The 10,622-nt window shown below is 36.7% G+C and overlaps 1 long non-coding RNA gene across 1 annotated transcript; it reads left to right on the top strand.

Annotated features, from left to right (window-relative positions):
* Window positions 1-2,146: 2,146 nt before the first annotated feature.
* LOC114317434 (uncharacterized) lies at window positions 2,147-3,443 on the top strand. The gene is made up of 3 exons (XR_003648607.2): window positions 2,147-2,724; window positions 2,845-3,027; window positions 3,110-3,443. It is a non-coding gene; the product is annotated as an uncharacterized LOC114317434 (long non-coding RNA).
* The last annotated feature ends 7,179 nt before the right edge of the window (window positions 3,444-10,622 follow it).

The following is a 10,622-nucleotide window of genomic DNA, read 5'->3' as shown; positions in this document are numbered from 1 at the left end:
ACAGGGAAGGGCATGGAGTCATCGATAGGCATGATGGAGTCATCATCCCCAGCCGACCTCAGATGGACATCAGCTGGGATTTCAAACTCTTGTCTAAAGAATTTTAGTTTGGATGGGGTGTCTACCCTATGTTTCCACATACCCATGATATTGGCTTAATCGAAGGGGTTGGATTTCAGAAGATGTTTTGAAAGGGTTAGTGGGACCTCGTCAAACACTTGGGAAAATACAAGTTTCAATTTTTTCCTAAATTGTGGGTTCTACAGACAAATCCTAAACCTAAAGCTATGGAGATGAAGATTGAAGGAACGGATCAGGAAAACAGAAAAACAGGGATCCGTTTCAGAAACAAGAATGGTGATAGAGACATCAAGAAATCAAGACAAAAAGATTGCATAAGTGTATTACGCCAAGAACAGTGGCAGAAACCAACAGGTATGTGAACAGTACGATTATTCCAGACATGGACAAAGAGCAAAGATATGAAATAAACATACTCAGATACATGATTCGCGAATCAAATATTCGAATAAAACAGCAATGGCAACTAATGATGAAGCCAAATTTCATGGAACACAACAAGAACTGAAAACCAGGAGGGATGGTGACTTATCAGAGAAAAGAAGCCGATGCTTGGGATCGCCGAAGTCAGAAGAACGGCGGCGGTAGAACAGATTGGCAAGAACCACACCAGAAGAGGTGAACAGTAGCGATGACAGAGCTTCAAAGCTTGAAAAAATGGAGGATTAGAGGAAGCTAGAGAGAGAAAAAGTTCTGAATGAAGACGATGTAAAGTGAAAAAAAATGAAAGAGGGAAACAAGTTTTGTCAAAAACTTAAAACAGCGGTAGAAGAAGGCAATTAATGCGCCTGGAACAGCGAATACGTCAGACGGCGCATGTAGGCGCAAAACGACTTATAAGCGCATCCAGAGTACGATCCAGTAAGGAGAAAACAAGTGGCTTAACGGTTGAGTTGTTATGTATGACAGCTCATACGCGTAAAGGAGCTCTTGGAATTCTTGATCTTTAAGAAGACATGTCGGCCTATGATGATGATCTCGGATTAAACCGATGAATTAGCATGAGGTACTGATATAGGTTCCATCACCTCAGAATGCCGAGGTAATAGAACGTAGGGGACAGTTGTGGGGATATATTTTTGAGTACCAACACGTGGCAAGGTGACACCGACGTGTCAGCCGAGGTGCCACGTGTCCAGGTCAAGACGCCGAGGTGATCTCGGTTAAGCAGAGGTTATTTTCAAAGATATCGGAATCCGAGATAAGCGGATAAGGGACAAGAGTCCTAGAATAAGAGAAGACTTCAGTTAGAAAAGGATAAGACTCTTAGGGAGTTTATTCCAATCCTACTGGGAGTCCAAGATTGATAGTAATCCTAAGTCCATTAGAGCTAGGCTCCTGTTGGGACAAGGATTGAGTTAGCTATAAAAGAGAGGCACCCCCATGGGCCTAAGGTACGCAACTTATATTCTGTCTAGTGAGTTAAGCACTATTGATTATCTTTGAGAGATATACTGACTTAATCATCGGAGTGCCCCCGGGTGGACGAACCACTGCCGGAATCTTCTCTTTCTACAGGTTAGCCAGGTGTCATTTATTCTGCCAGTGTTCTCCAGCTGAATACTGAGTTGGGCAGTGTGATTAGAAAATCACTCACACAATATTCATGCTCAAACTCCCACAATGGGTACTAATCGGGTGTTGTTTTTAGGGTAAACCATTGGTTCAATGGTTAAAATCTCGGCCTATTAACCTTGAGATTATAGGTTCAAGTCTGAGCACAAATTGTACATTTATGCCAAAGGTTTCTTATGTACCCAATTTAACCCCCCAAACACCCATTAATGGGTATTAATTGGTAGTTTTTTTAAATCTATATTTATGTTACTAGGATGAGATTCCACTTAAGACTGCTATTGAACTTTTATTTTTTTTTTATTCTTCATCTTTTTAAAGCTTGTAAAATACTTGGATTGAGGTGGCCTTCAGCACGAAGAAGATTTGTACTTCGAAATAGAATGTTGCATAAATGTTAGGATTTGAAAGGGAGATAAGTTAACAGAACTTATTATGGAAAGAGAATATACCTGGTACTTTAAATAGATACATAACCGGGGGTGCCTTCACAACCCTGCTCTATACCAGGTTTGTGTTACTCTCTCTCAAACCATTTATCATCCAATTTGGTTGTCTTCAAGGGGGGAGGGGCAATACCTGGTAGATTGGGTTGAATCCCATCCCTAATTGGGGACACTTATCTCTACAGGTGTTTTCTGGATCTTAGTAGATGATCAATTATTAATTAAGATTGTATTTTGTCTATTCTTATATAAGCTTTATTACATTTCTGAAAATTTTAATTGATATCACGAGTGTTAGGGAATCCTTTATGTGGTGTCTTCTACATCTTAATAAATTATGAATTATTCTAATTAAGAAGTTAGAACATTTCTTGAGAGGGGACTTTTTTTACTTCAGAGTTAATATTTTTTATGCCTTAAATTTTCAATCTTGTTTGCTTTTCGGTCTTTTCTCTCCACTCTCTTCTTTGATATCCCCGGTAAAAGATTCAAGAGTATATTTCTATGTTATTCTATTGACTGTTTAATTGCATGTTTGTTTGTTTGTTTTGTTTGTTTGTTATTTTTTGTTTAATTGCAGATATGATGATGAGAGGCGTAGTCGGAGCCGTTCTTATGAAAGGTATTTAGTGTTCTCTCTCTCTCTCTCTCTCTCTCTCTCTCTCTCTCTCTCTCTCCATATTGCTCTTCATTGAATTGTGCTTTTGGACCTTTTATCTGATGCCATATGGATGTTTTGAAGTGTCTCCCCTGCTCGTCGTACCCCCAGTCCTCGGAGGAGCCCTCTCCTTGTAGGACACCTCTATCTAGGGGTGGGAGTCCTGATGGACGCAATCACAATGAACGCTCACCTACTCTAAAAAGTGTTTCTCTGTGTGGTAGACCTGCTGATTCTCGAAGCCCTTCCCGACATTCCAATGCTGATGTAAGTAATATTCCTCAAATCTAAGGTTGATTGCATCCAGACTTTAGTGGCTTAACTGGTTATTGGGATTTCTGTTTTGTAGGAATAGGGAGTGATATAGTATGTGATGAATCTTCAGCTCGTATTCTACTCGTCGTACTGGGTGTAGTTGAAACAGCTCTGGAGGAGGACATCTTGAGATTTTCAATGTTATTATCAAATCACTGAATGCTAGAATTGATTGCTCAGGGCTGATATTTAACGTTGACTATTTTGTTGTACTTGATGCATCCTCAAGTTTTGATGGTACTGTTGCACTCCAGTTGTCATGGGTTGGCTGCATTTTTAATCTTTCTTTGTTCTTTTACCTTGTTTTTAAATCATATTTAATTTTCTTTGTATCTTTGTTAATATCAATTCAGATAACTGAGCTTTTTTACTTGTGATGGACCATGTATTGTCCTTCTATATTGTGTCTGGGAAAAGTGAATGTGGCTGACTTGCTGATGATGTAGCCGCTGTTGATGCTGTGTTCATTTTGCGGTGGGTTGATATCATTCTTGCTGGTTGCGAAGTACGTTGTTTTTTACAAATTTTCTCTGCTGATGTCATCATTGGTAAGGTTTAAAAGTGAATGTGGCATGCTACTGAAGTCCCATTGGACTCTTGACTTTTGACCTGACCGTCCTTACTTTTGCTGACTTTAAATCTTGGGTCCGGAAGGCAGTTTAGCTGATGCAGTTAAACTGTTGGACCAGATATATGATAGTGCCGATTTTAATATGAACCTACTTGAGCTGGATATTGTAGCATGAGGTTGGACATGGTGACATAGTTACATACTTTTACCAATGTTTGGTTAGACTTCCCCTCATTTATTCTTGGCTATTAGACCGTTACCAATTGATGTGGCATGTATCAATGTGTTTTGGTACATGCATCGGTGAATATGGTTTTGAGCTGATACCAGTTGCATATTGTGACAGCACATGAGGTCGTGAATGTATATGTGAAGTGATAGACGGTATCTTTACACATCGGTTGTTGCTGCACTTCTTGCTGATAGCTTTTGAATCTGGTCTTACCATTTTTCGTGTTGATGAGTGATGCTTGGTTTGGTAGCTGTGGTGCTCCAGTAGCTGTGCTTTGTTTCATTTCCTTCCAGTACATCTTGCTGATGCTGAATTTTAAGTTTTGGTTTCTTAGTCCACTGCATTGCTCTTGAAGGTATTTTTTTGCAGTCATCCAATATTTTGTCATCTTTGTTGCCTGTTTCATGCATATTTGGATTATGTATCTGTTTATTTTTTAATTGCATTTTGTTGATTCTGATAACACTTCAATTTGTGTGGACGCTTTTTAGCTACGGCAATTTTAGATCATTACAATAATGATTAACTTATCCAATAAATATTCAGCAAGGCTCATGGTTCACTTTGTAGTGAAGGTTGAAATGTTGAAGTTTTTCACTGGGTTAAACCTTAACAACTCCCTGTAGCCATTGTTTTATGGGCTTTCAGGCTAGCATTATGGTCTGTGCTTTCCTCTCCTTTCATCCTAATAGTTGTTGACATGAAAACTGGTGTTCAATTATGTTATTATTTTTCACTTGGGTAATACTTGTTGCAGGGGAAATCATTTCCGGGGGAGAAATCATCAAAAAATGTTTGTGTTTACGTGAGGAACTCCTATTAAGGGGCAGGGAAAGGGTTCTGACCATTAACGAGTGAATTTACTAAAATAGCTTTGTGGACTTCTACCAACCAGCTGTCTATTTGGCTGGTCATCTATCAATATTTTTTAGTGCAAAATTAACTGCAAATCTCTGTTTTTGTTATTCTCTTAATACTGGTCCTTTGATTGCTGCTTGAAAATATGCCAAGCCTCTTCTCAAATGAAAGGTTACATTGATAACCGATACCGATCTCATCTCTCTTCACAGCTAAGAGGAGGAGCAAACCAGAAACAAGCCATTCAACAGGGTTGCAATTTTTTCTCTTTATTTCAAATTTTATTTTATTGTACCTGTCTGAGGTCCAAGTAGGAAGGTCACTCATTGAACTGCCTTTTTTTAGGAGCAAATATTCTAGGGTCCATTCCTGCATCCCTGTATTGCTCGTGAAATCCTAGTCTTTTCTACACCTTCAGAATAATATATCTGTGATGTTCTTGATCTTGAAGCAATTGGATTTGACACGCAGTAGGCTTTTTGTCAAAAACTTTGCTGAACTACAATGGGTCCCAAAACCACCAACTGGTTTCACCTGAAACGCAATAGAAAACTTTAACTTGTTTGAGGAGTCAATTTTATGAGAATCTATAGACTAGGTTTATCCTCTCTTCTTTCTTTTTTATTATTTATTTTTAAATCAAATTCGACAAATCTCATTCTGCTTGTGTGATTAAGCCCTCTTATCAGAAATTTGACTAGTCCTTGCTAGCTTGACTTATCGAGCAATCCTTTGGGTGATGCCATCTCTGCCTTTTAGGTATCTTGAATTTTTCTTCTAGTTAAGTTGGTCTGTTCAGTGAGCCTAATGTATGTGCTGTTTTCTTTTTGTTGTTTTTGTTCACTTTCGTACTCTTGCTTTGCAAAATTTTATTTATTTGAGAATTTTATGAGAATTTTTATTATTTGTTTTTGTTGACTTATCGAGCAATCCTTTGGGTGATGCAGTGTTATTTATTTTTATTAGCCAAATTTTTGTTTTTTTTTCCCGATTTATGTCATATAAGTAATTTTCCAAACCCATTAAATAAAAATTAAAGCAGACCTACGAGATTTGGGTAATGTAAGACTTGTACTAAGTTTCTGTATTTTATTCATTTTTTGTAGTTTGGTTGAACAAGTAAGAAATATTTTTGAAGAAAAATATTTTTGCATCATTTTTTATCAAAAATATTTTATTCATTTTTTGTTGTTTGGTTGAACAAGAAGAAAGAAATATTTTTGAAGAAAAATATTTTTTGCATCATTTTTTCAAAACTAAATTACTTTTAAAAAATTTATAAGTCAATTTTTATAAAGTTAACTTTCACTTATTACATTTTCAACATATTTAGCATTTTCAAATAAATATCTTAACTAACTAACAAGTCATAAATGATAATTTATTAAATTAAAATTTCTTATTTAGGCAATTAAATATTTTTTATTTCAAATGTCAACCAAACGCCGAAAAACAAAAATATTTTTTTCTGTGTAAAATCAATTTACAAGAAAAATATTACCACGTTTACTTTTGGAGGACTCAATAATAGTAGTTGTGGAGCGAAAAAAATATTAGCCCTGGCCTAAATCCAATTACGCTAGCCCAAGTCAAAAAGTGGTAAGTCCAAATCCATCCCTTATAACCCACGAAGGATAGCTGACAATAACTTGGCATCCAATCAAGGTGTGTGAAGGGACAGACAAATATAAAAGATAATAATCTAGAAGGCAAATCTATAAAATAAAAGAGAGGCGTAGGATTAAGTATCATCCAACGGTGACGAGTATAGAATAGACAAGATTAAGACATAGGTTGGACCTAATAGGAGGCAGAGTTGTTCGATCAATTTAATCCTACGAATATAATTCTTGGCGAACCAGCCACTAACATTTAACATCATCCAAGCCGTCCATGCACCAGAGATCTAATAATCAAGGACAAGGCACAGTTGGCAAGTTGCCCAACCAAAGTTAGGTATGGGCAAAACCCTTCGATCAAAACAAGATTTGACGAATGAGATTTGAGCCAGAATAAATATAAATGGATAAGTTAACAAAGTACAAAGGAACGAGTAATGAATCCAATCTAAACCAATTAGGGTTGTGTAAAATACCGCCCAATACACTAAAACTGCACCGATCTGCATCAATTTGCACCGTTCTATTCGCTAACCGCGGATTAAACTTTAAAATTTATAATCCATGTTCTAAACCGTTATGCTCCACTATAGTTAATACACATATATTTTTTAACCTCTAATGGAATATCAAAATTAAAATAAGTGTAAGAAAGATTTAAGATGTGAAATTTGTTATAAATTAGTAGTTATATATATATGAAACATATTATGTAAAATTGCTGTGTTGTATATATAAAAAATATTATGCAAATTAGTGTTATATATTATGCAAATATTTGATAATTGGTTAGAATAATTTTCAATTCGTCAATCCATTCAAAACTGCCAAAACCGTGATTTGTCAATCTGTTAATCTGCCAATTTGCCATTTAGTTTGTAATTTTACTCTCAAACCACCCGAACCGTACCACGCACACTCCTAAACCCAATTATGCTCAATCTTAATCAATTTCTACTTCAAAAATATTTCCTTTCTTATATTCAAACGCTATGGTCGATCAGTGTACTGATTTGATTGTTGGAGGGTCCTTCCGACCAATCTTGGTCAGGAGTGATCACTGATGCTTGGTTTCTCTTTATAGAGTATAAAGGATTGGACGTATTTATCTCACTTTCTCTGTAAAAATAATTTCACCTTCCACATTAGTAAAGTGAGACTCATCAATACCATGTTTATTTTCAAAGACTCATGTCGTCATAGTCAGTTGGGACAATCAAGGGCCTCACTAACAGATTAACAAAATCGCCCAGGTGACTCTGTATTAGCAAAGGAAGCCATTGGGATTATAGAGTAGGTGATTATGTTATCCTGTTGTTTTACACTCGGCTCATGGTTTGAATCTCAATATTGAAAAATTTCTGCTAGTTTATATGAATGTTTTAATTGAAATTGCAGGTCTTTGTCACTATTTGTTGTTAGGGAAAATATATGATTCCCCACAAGTAAATCAATCAATGGGAATAAAAACTAATGCAGAAAAATTAAATCAAAAGCAACACAAGAATTTTATGTGGTTTCCTCAATGTAAGGTACGTCCACGGGATCGAAATCCGATTCCATTATCAACCAAAGAGTTTTCAAACGATTACAAACAAGACACGAATGGTCTCACAAAACCACCATTAGGTGAATTCTAAATACTCACAAATAAACAAGAGGAAAGTCCTTACCAAAAAACAAACAAAAATCTTTGAAACCAGAGTTGTAGAAGACCCAAAATAATAGACCCAAATCAATCCACACGCTGCCGCTAAATCCAAAATAAACTTCCGAGCTTTAATCAGAATCAAAGCACAAAGCATGAAGTCAACTATAGCATCCCGCACGGTCACCGAAGAGATTGATCAATGATCTATAGCAGTCGCCGCACTTTCAAAAATATATGAACAATATATATATATTGTTAAATTTTGGGTTTGTTTAATCAAAACCTAATTGTTACCTAACTGAATTAGATCTCTAAAAATTAGATATAATATATTAAAATATATTATACCTAAACCAAGCCAAATTAAAATTTTTTAATAAAGCAATTGGGTCTCAAACTCCAATAAGGAGATATACCCCAACAATTCTCCCCTTATCGACTTAGGTGGAGACATCAACCATACCCGCCAAAGTTCGACACTTCAAACGTTTGTCCCTCGACAAAGTCTTAGTCAACATATCCGAAATATTTTCATCTGTGTGAACCTTTTCGAGTTGTAACAATTTTGAATCTAACACATCACGAATCTAATGGTATCTCACATCAATGTATTTCGATCTCGAATGAAAAGTATAATTTTTGCTCAAATGAATTGCACTTTGACTATCACAATAAAGCACATACTTTTCTTGCTTCAAACCCAACTCTTGCAAAAACTTTCTTCAACCATAACTCTTCTTTGCAAGCTTCTGTAATGGCAATAAATTCATCTTCGGTAGTTGAGAAAGCAACACATTTTTGTAATTTAGATTGCCATGCCACAGCTCCCCTTGCAAATGTCATCAAATACCCCGAAGTAGATTTCCTAGAATCAACATCATCGGCCATGTCAGAATCCATGAACCCATCAACTATCGGCTTACCCATCTCCAAAACACAAACACACCTTCGAAGTCCCTCGAAGATACCTTAGAATCCATTTTACCGCTACCCAATGTTCTTTACCTGGATTAGAGAGAAACTGACTCACCACACCAACGGCGTGAGCAATATCCGGCCTTGTACAAACCATGGCGTACATCAAAGAACCAACTACTGAAGCATAAGGAATTTTCAACATCTTTTCTTTGTCTTTCTCAATTGTAGGACATTGATTCGAACTAAGATTGAAGTGACTCGCAAGTGGACAACCAAACGACTTTGCTTTATCCATATTGAGCCTCTGAAAAACTTTCTCAATGTAGCTTTCTTGAGACAACCAAATCAGCCCTTCTTTGCGATCACGAACAATTTTCATACCAAGTATTTGCTTTGCCGGTCCCAAATCTTTCATAACAAAAAACTTGCTCAACTCCAATTTCAACCTGTTAATCATGGTAGAATCTTAACCCACAATTAACATGTCATCAACATAAAGCAAAAGAATAATAAATTTGCCATCCGAGAAATTTTTCACAAACACACAATGGTCCAAAGTAGTTTTAGAAAAACCATTATTTATCATGAAAGAGTCAATTTTTTTGTACCATTGCCGCAGGGCTTGCTTGAGGCCATACAAACTTTTTTTCAATTTGCAAACAAATTTCTCTTTCTCTTTTTCCACAAAACCTTCTGGTTGCTCCATGTAAATTTCTTCTTCAAGGTCACCATGAAGAAATGCGGTCTTCACATCAAGTTGCTCAACTTCAAGGTTCATACTTGCAACCATGCCAAGTACGACCCGAATAGAAGACATCTTCACAACCGGAGAGAAAATCTCATCAAAGTCAATACCTTTCTTTTGCCCAAAGCCTTTCACAACAAGACGTGCTTTGTACCTCAGATTCTTCCTATCATTCTTCAATTTGAAAACCCGCTTATTTTTCAGAATTTTCCTTTCCTTAGGCAACTTCACTAAATCATAAGTGTGATTTTCAAGTAAGGAATTCATCTCTTCTTCCATTGCCTTTTTCCAATCGTCTTTCTTTGTATGCTCAATTGCTTCTTGGTAGCTCTCAGGCTCTCCTTGATCGGAAATCAACACAGACTCATTGGGAGGACACTTTCTCGAAGGTTGCCGGTCCCTTGTAGATTTCCTCAACTCAAGTTGTAATGGCGGTTCTTGAGTTGGATGCGCTTCCTCAATTTTTGGCTCAACTTCATTAGGATTAACATCATCGTCCACTTCTTCAATAGGTGGCTGTACATCTCCCCCATTTTCATCATCAACTGAAGATGAAGGAGATGGATTCATGTTAATGATATCACTAGCTTTTGGCTCCGGTTGATCATCTTTGCCAAAGTCTTCAATTGTTTGGTCTTCAAGAAACACAAACATCACGGCTTCGAATGACTTTCTTGTCGACTGGATCCCACAATCTATACCCGAATTCATCACAGCCATAGCCAAGAAAATACATTGTCTTGCCTTACTATCAAGCTTGGACATCTCATCTTTTGGAATGTGAACAAAAGCTCGGCAACCAAACACTCTCAAGTGCTCATAAGACACATCTTTGCCGCTTCAAACTTTTTCAGGAACATCACCATTCAAAAGATAGGAAGGAGACAAATTGATCACATCAACCGCTATCTTCATTGCCTCACCCCAAAAAGATCTTAGCAATTTAGCTTGTG

This window comes from Camellia sinensis, chromosome 3 (genome assembly GCF_055761805.1).
Source record: "Camellia sinensis isolate YWXY chromosome 3, ASM5576180v1, whole genome shotgun sequence".
In the NCBI taxonomy this organism is placed as follows: Eukaryota; Viridiplantae; Streptophyta; class Magnoliopsida; order Ericales; family Theaceae; genus Camellia; species Camellia sinensis.
The sequence above is the reverse complement of the archived record's forward strand: the minus strand, read 5'-3'. Positions and strand labels throughout refer to the sequence as shown.